Raw genomic sequence first — 8,142 nt, 5'->3', positions numbered from 1 at the left:
AGAGAAGATTACACCCAGATATATCCTGGTTCAGCTGCTAAGTGCAATGCAGCCTACATCCAGTCTCCATCACAACAATGATGGAATTTTACTATAATCATCCAGATTACAAGTTGTAAAGTGCTAACCCAACTTACAAGGGGATTCCCACAGAATCATGAAACACAACACAGATGTACAGAAGAACTCTAAGGACATCTATGGCTTTTTCTTTTAATTTTGCACTCTCTGCCTTTTTCCGCTCTATGGCTTTTTCATACAAACCTCACTTGTTTGCCTTTTTCCATGAGACTCAAGACATGACAAAATTAAACAGAAAAATTACAAAATAGAGTACATTGAAGGAGAAGAGAAAACTGATAGCTCAGGTAGCTCTGAGAACACTGTGCCTTACACTCTCAAATTTTCTCCTTGCTTCAAACAGTGGTTGTTCCCCCTTTTTAAAGAAGAGGAAAGCCTCCACACTTGAAGCCAAAACCGAACCAACTTCTTCCTCCTTCAACAAACACAGAACCGGTTCGGCCACTCAGAGAGAGAAGAGATAACCATGCATTAACCAACATGCAATTACCTCTAGTCCTTTCTTGATCATCACCCTTCATCAATCCGGGCTCTCCATCCTTGGCTTCCTCTCCAAGATGGATTTCTGGCCCTTGATGCCTCATGATGATAATGACTTCATCTGCTTCAATCTCTGCCTTCAACCATCACTTCGCCACTCTAGCTACTCCCTGTGGTGGTTGAGCAGAATCAAAGACAAGCCATGCTTCAAGAATCTCCTCTAGCTGGCCGAATCTTCTTCTTCCATTTTTGAGCATGAAAGGCTCAAGATAGCCTCACCAAATCTAACCACATTTGGTGAATATCTTAGCCACAGCTCACTTTTATTTTAATATGTTTTCTTGCCATCATTAGCTTGATGGTCTTAGACGCATGCAACATCTTCCTTTCGGTGTTGAAGAACATTTCTTCCATTGTTTCCTGGACAAGGACCGAACAAGGAAGAAGAAAGAGATGAGAGAGAATAAAAGAATCTGAAGAAAAGCAAAGCAAAGTGGTTAAGCAAATTAATTGGAATAGCTTGCTTTTACTTCCCTTAGTTGGCGTGTAGCAATGATGCTTTTAGTCAAATCAATCTTCTCTCACTTGCTTATGTTTCCAATGCATTAAATTAAATTTGAATTCCATCCAAGGTGAGGAATGGAATCCGTTGGAAGCATTGAACCATTTCTTTGCTTCTTGAGTCCGGTCAAAGCATGGAAACATTCATCAAAATTGAATTTGGGCCTTGTGACATTATAATCAAAGCTGGCCCATTTGTATAACATTTGCTTTCCTGATAAAATTGATTTCGGATCAAGCATGGAAAGCTCACAAGAAAGCATTTGTTTGGGCTTGCAACAATAATATTTATTCTGGCCCATTTAATAATTCAGCCTCATATAGCAAAGCTGATTTTTAATTTTGGGCTAGCAACATCTTTGTTTTTCGGCCCAAAGTAAAATCTGCACAACAAAATTATTAATTAAGCACATATGAATTAGGATTAAATTAATAATTTTGTATTTAAATATTTTAATAATGTTTGTTCATCATCAAAATTAAATAAGTGTTTTCCAAACTCATCAGAGTTAGCTGTTGTTGCAAGATTCATGTAGGATAGTGAAAGGAATCAGCATGCATAAGGTTTATAAGTTTTTTGCCCATAGATTGAATCTTACATAAAATAAATAGTAGTAGATGCTTATAATAAGCTATTTCTAATACTAAGAAAAGGTTATGTAATAATAACTATTTCTTCCTTTTTGGAGTTGGACACGTTATCAAACAGATTTCCCAATGTGACCAAGGTATGTAGCTAATGAAGTCAAGATTCAAAGAATATGCTTTCCATATTTGAAGATGATAATCATGTACTTGAAGTAGTCGAAGAAGTTGTAGTGATGCCATCAGCAACAATGTCGTTCCTATCAACTTCACTCAATGGTGTGTGCAGTTTTGTACACATTGACATACCAAACCAATTGGTGTCATTTCCTTTCACTGTTGACTCTAAAATCAAATAATTCAACGTTGTGTTCATGAGGTTTTCACATAATTGTGTGTGGTTTTTGAGATGACAAACACTTTAAGTCTTGAAATATTTTTTAATTTATCTTCATTCAATCCAAAGTTCATCAAAAGAGGTGCTCTGTAATTTTAGCTTCAGGTTGGTATAGTTACTTCTTTCCTCCATACAATTTACTTTTCCTATTTTTGTTGGAGTAAGAAAAAAAGATGATGATGATAGCTTGGTTTGAGAAGGAATTAGTTATATGTAGTTCAGGGAAAGATGGTGTTTCTACCTTTCCCATAATTAATGTATATGCTAAACTAAATTTGCTGTAAATATCAACTTAATTTTAGTTCTTTAACTGCTGTCAAAGCTGTTACAATGCCAAAACCGCAAATCAGTGGTGGAGCTTGTAAATCTAAACAAAAAGATGTTACATTTCTAATGCATTCAAGTCTATTACATGAATTTATAAAGACATCTGTAGTGTCATTATTCATTAATAAAATCTGTTATCAAAGACAATGTTGATAAACTTTCTCCTTGTTGAAAAAAAATTATTAGGTCTGGGCTTTAAGTGTTTGATGGCTAGTCGATTCTGCTGAGAATATCGAGCTTACTAGCTCCACTTTTGAAAATATGTGAGTTCTTAAACTCTACATCTAGTCTAATAATTGACTGCTTTTTGTTCAAACATTTCATGAACAGGATCATACTTTTCACTAAATTGACAATTTTAAATTTTACGATTTGTTATGATACTCGAATAATATGCACTTTGGTATGGATTAATTTTGATGAAATGGACCTCAATTTTCATTACCTTATTGTTACTGGAATGATATCTTTTTTTTTCTTTTTGGGTTGATTATGCAGTCACTATAAATCTGCAGTTGGGGAGTGGTTCAATCTTGGATTGGACTAAAATTTTGACAGCAAGTTCCAGATGTACTTTTTCTTTCTGAATGGTTGGACGATTAAGATAAGATTTGGAGGGTGAGATATGGCTTGCATGCGCAAAGTAGCTCTGGTTTTGTGAATTTTTCATCTTTTTTGTTTTAGTGTTTGGTTGTTTTGACTTACTGTAAACATGATTTGTGCACCTATTTAGGATTCTCTTGTATCCTTACTTGATTATAGTGATACTTCTTTTTTGGTCTGAATGACCCGTGGTTTTTATCTCTCACAATGAGAGAATTTTCCACGTTAAAATTCGGGTGTTCTGTCCCTATTTCTATTTTTCTGGTTTCTGTTGTTCTATAGCTGCCACTGTTTTGAATATTGATATGCCAATTATTCTCTCAAACAGCTATTCCAATTGACGAGGTATTTGCCAAATCAATGTTTTTTCTGTTTCTAAAATTGAAAATTTTTGCTTTCTAAATCGTAATATTTGGAATTTGTGTCCTTTTGCAACAGAAAAAGTACTTCTTTTTCAAAAAAGAAGAAAGAAAGTACTTACACAATTTTTATATGAGACACTATCTATGTATTCATGAGATTTCATATGAATAAATATAATAAGGATTTAACTAACTTGTGCCCTAAGGGCACATGTTAAAAATACAATAATAGAAACTTTTAATGTTTTTGATGTATTCAATGCATTGAAATCGTAAAAAAGTTCATTTTTGTAATAACTTTTATAAAGCATTTCCTTTTATGGTATGCTTAATCTATCCCCTTTGGACACAAGTTAGCAAAACCCATATATTATGAATTGAATTTTATCAGATTTTTAACACCGGACTTGAAAAATGATATGGAAAGTAGGAAATAGTAAAGATAACATGTCAGTGATATTCAAAATTTATTATCAACTGTTAAGCTTGTCATGTTCGGTGACTCTAATGTCAAAAGCTTTAGTGTCCAAGTTTTTCTGCTTCTAAAAGAATATATATGGCAAGTATCACCTTCAGGATTTGATGGGTCTAACATCTCGGTTCATAACCCCTTTAATGTGTCCTGTTTGAATAAAGATCAAGTATGACACAAGTTTGAAGAGAGCATGTCTTTGCATGAAGGTGGCTACCATGCTTGTGGATTCTGCTTGTGGCCATCAAGCTTACTACCTTTGCTTTGAAAATCTTGAGATTTCTTAAACCTCACATCTAGTCTAGCAATGGATACTGTTCAAACAATTTTGTGATCATATTCTTGTTTACTTGGTGTGTTCAAATATTCATGAGGAAGGAATCCATAAAAATAAGAATTTGCTTTCGAAACTAAAAAGCTATAAAGTATTGCTGTTGATTTATTTTCTGTTGATTCAAACATGCACTTATTTGACAGTTAGTTATCAGATTAAATAAATAGTAGATGCACATACTAACTCTTTCTAATTTGAACTTGTGTGCTGCCTATTTTCTTCTACTATGCTTTAGCTGATGTGATAAGATGTTCTTTTAATTTCAAGCCTAATTGTGATTCCTTTGAATTTTAGGCATATTATCATTCTCTTACTAGTTAATGTCAGCAACCATTAAAATGTGTACTGGGCAGCCTCTATGACAATGGCAAGTTGATGAGCATGTAATGACTTTTTGTAAAATATTCTTGTATCATTTGACATTATCTCAGCCTCAACCTCCATTGTGGTAATGTTATTTTCATCAATCTGATTTTGTGTTGCGAACCAAATCGGGACCATTACTGGGATTCATACTGGCTTATTTGGCAGCCTGCTATAATGTTGGCTGAACTCTAGTTATATATATTCAACAACAAAATGGTGAACTTTTTAAGCATCTTCTATTTGCTTTTATTTGTTGTTGTCTACTTTTCAAAAACAGATTCCTTGATGTGCACACAACTAGGCTTCAACATGATTCCTGTGTTGATAGACTCACTTATGCTTTTGGTCATTGAAAACACAGCAGAGTTCAGCTCCATCGTGCATGCACTAATCTCAACTATATCCGTTGTGGTTTACTTCTGCTGCTTCAAGATGGATTATCCATCAATTCTAAACATACTCTGCTTCAAAATTTTCCAAATGAGGGTGCGCGGACTCTGCATTGCTATATGCACTTTAGTGTTCTGGATTGGAAACATAATTGTCACATACACACTGCCTGGTGATGCTCAGCTCAATCGGACTCGCCGGTGTCTTTGGCATGTATGCTGTTGCTTGTTTCATCTCCTGGATATTTGTGTTCTTGAAGGTTCCAGAAACAAATGGCATGCCCCTTGAAGTCATCACTGAATTCTTTGCTGTGGGTGCAAGGGTAGGACAGCCTGCTTCTGCCAAGAATGTGTGACAAAATATAGATCTCATTCTCATGAGTTTAGCGTGTATGCATGCATGTCGGTTAGTGATTAAAAAATCAAACTAAGTAAATTGAAACTTAAAAAATGAGATTAAAATTCGAATATAACTTCAAAACAGAACTTTAACTTATGTAGTGATTAATTTAAATGAGAATCAAATAAATCAAAATTCAACATAATTTTTAGGGTAAAAAACGTAAATAAGCCAAGGGAGCTGAGAAATTACGCAAATCCGCCAAATTGGAAATTGCTTCACGAATGAGCCAAAGCACATTACTATATAATTCGAACCAGGTTGGTTCGAACTAACAAAACACATAATTCGAACCAAGGTAGCTCGAATATTGATGGAACAAGTGATGCATGTAATTCGAACCTAGTTAGTTCGAACTAGGATTGAGAGTAATTCGAACTAGGTGAGTTCGAATTACACGTTTGAACGCTTCAGCAAGTAATTCGAACCTAGTTGGTTCGAATTAGTCAAAGTTTGCCTCGAATAGTAATTCTAACTATGCTGTTAAAAATTTAATAATTTATTAAAAAAATTTTATTAAAAAATTTATTAAAAAATTAATAATTTAAAAATTAAAAAAATATATATTTTATTTCATACGTTAAAAAAAGCTAACAAAATATTTAATTACGAGACTTTTTTAAAATATTAATGAGCTATCAATTCGAATTCCATACAATACTTTTCTGTCCATTTTTAATAGCTCATGAATATTTTTTAATAATTTTTTTTAAATTATACTACAAATAATATTTTATCCTATGCAAAATAATTTAAAAAAAATGGCTTAAAAAATGTTAGGAGTACTATAAAAATTTGTAATGTTCTAATAACTTAGGTAAATACATGAATATACTCAAATTTTAAATAAAATATTCTACGTAGTCAATAATAATTTAGAAATGAAATAAAATATTTTATTCCATACAAAATAATTAAAAAATATATTTTATTCTATACAAAATAATTTTAAAAATGGCTTAAAAGATGTTATAAGTATTATAAAAGTTTGTAATATTCTAATAATTTAGGTAAATACATGATAAAAATATTATTTCTTTAATTTCTAAATTATTAGTGACTATGTAGAGTATTTCTTTAATGTCCTAAGTCATTAGAACATGACATATTTTTATAGTACTTCTGAAATTTTTTAAGCCATTTTTTAAATTATTTTGCATAGAATAAAATATTTTTTTGTGGTATAATTTAAATAAATTTATTAAAAAATATTCATTAGCTATTAAGAATGGGCAGAAGAGTATTGTATAGAATTCGAATTGCTCACCATATAATTTGAATCAGAGTGATTCGAACTTCCACATGCGTAATTCGAATCATGTAATATCTCACCATATAATTTAAATAATTTTATTAAAAATTTATAATGAATATTTTTTAATAAATTTATTTAAATTATACCACAAAAAATATTTTATTCTATGCAAAATAATTTAAAAAATGGCTTAAAAATCTTAGAAGTACTATAAAATTTGTAATATCCTAATGACTTAGGACATTAAAGAAATACTCCACATAATCACTAATAATTTAGAAATTAAAGAAAAAATATTTTTATCATGTATTTACCTAAATCAATAGAATATTACAAACTTTTATAGTACTCATAACATCTTTTAAGCTATTTTTTAAAATTATTTTGTATAGAATAAAATATATTTTTTAATTATTTTGTATGGAATAAAATATATATTTTTTTAATTTTTAAATTATTAATTTTTTTAATAAAATTTTTAATAAAATTTTTTTAATAAATTATTAATTTTTTAACAGCATACTATTCTTGGCAAACTTTGACTAATTCGAACTAACTAGGTTCGAATTACTTGCTGAAGCGTCCAAACGTGTAATTCAAACTCACCTAGTTCGAATTACTCTCAATCCTAGTTCGAACCAACAAGGTTCGAATTACATGCATCACTTGTTCCATCAATATTTGAGCTACCTTGGTTCGAATTATGTGTTTTGTTAGTTCGAACCAACCTAGTTCGAATTATATAATAATGTGCTTTGGCTCATTCGTGAAGCAATTTTCAGTTTGGCGGATTTGCGTAATTTCTCAGCTCCCTTGGCTTATTTACATTTTTTGCCCTAATTTTTATCAATGCTTTCAAATTCAAAATTTCTATACCAAAATTAACTAGGATTTTTCTTTAAATTAAAAATTTAATGAAATAGTGACTTTAATTATCTTAACCAATGTCCTAATTAATTACTTTTATGTCTTAAAAAAATTATATATCAGAAGAAAATAATTAATTTGTCTACTTTAATAAATAGTTATTTTACTAAAATGAAAGAAACTATTTTTTTAAAATTTTTTAAGAACTAATTAATATTATATATATTTTGTTACACTACATTTAGTTATAAAAATTTTATTTATTTCTAATACTTATATTAAAAAAAATTAAATTAGTGAATCTTAATCTATAATATAATAATAATATAGTAATTATTTTATATATTATACGAATATAAATTAATTATTTTTTTATTTATAAAAATTTTAAGAGGCTTGTACTTGTTATATATATATATATTTTGATGAATGTGATATATTTTTTTATGTAAATAATCTTTTTATAAAAATCTAATAGTTAATCTATTACCTTTTTTGTTTTAGTCCAAATTAAATGTTTTTTATTGTTTTTGGAAAGAAAATCTTTTGAAAAATTTAATAATATGTGATGAGGAACACCGAATAAATTACACAAAAACCAATTAAAACACAACATGGAAACATCTTAAAAAAAAGACGTTTTAGGCGTCTTTGTCTGAGTGA

General features: G+C 30.2%; 1 long non-coding RNA gene across 1 annotated transcript; it reads left to right on the top strand.

The window, feature by feature from the left end:
• Positions 1-3,290, top strand: LOC140178227 (uncharacterized). The gene is made up of 2 exons (XR_011870491.1): positions 1-2,694; positions 2,930-3,290. It is a non-coding gene; the product is annotated as an uncharacterized lncRNA (long non-coding RNA).
• Positions 3,291-8,142: the final 4,852 nt, after the last annotated feature.

This window comes from Arachis hypogaea, chromosome 2 (assembly GCF_003086295.3).
Source record: "Arachis hypogaea cultivar Tifrunner chromosome 2, arahy.Tifrunner.gnm2.J5K5, whole genome shotgun sequence".
NCBI lineage: Eukaryota > Viridiplantae > Streptophyta > Magnoliopsida > Fabales > Fabaceae > Arachis > Arachis hypogaea.
Note: the sequence above shows the minus strand (reverse complement) of the source record. Positions and strands in the feature narration are given on the sequence as shown.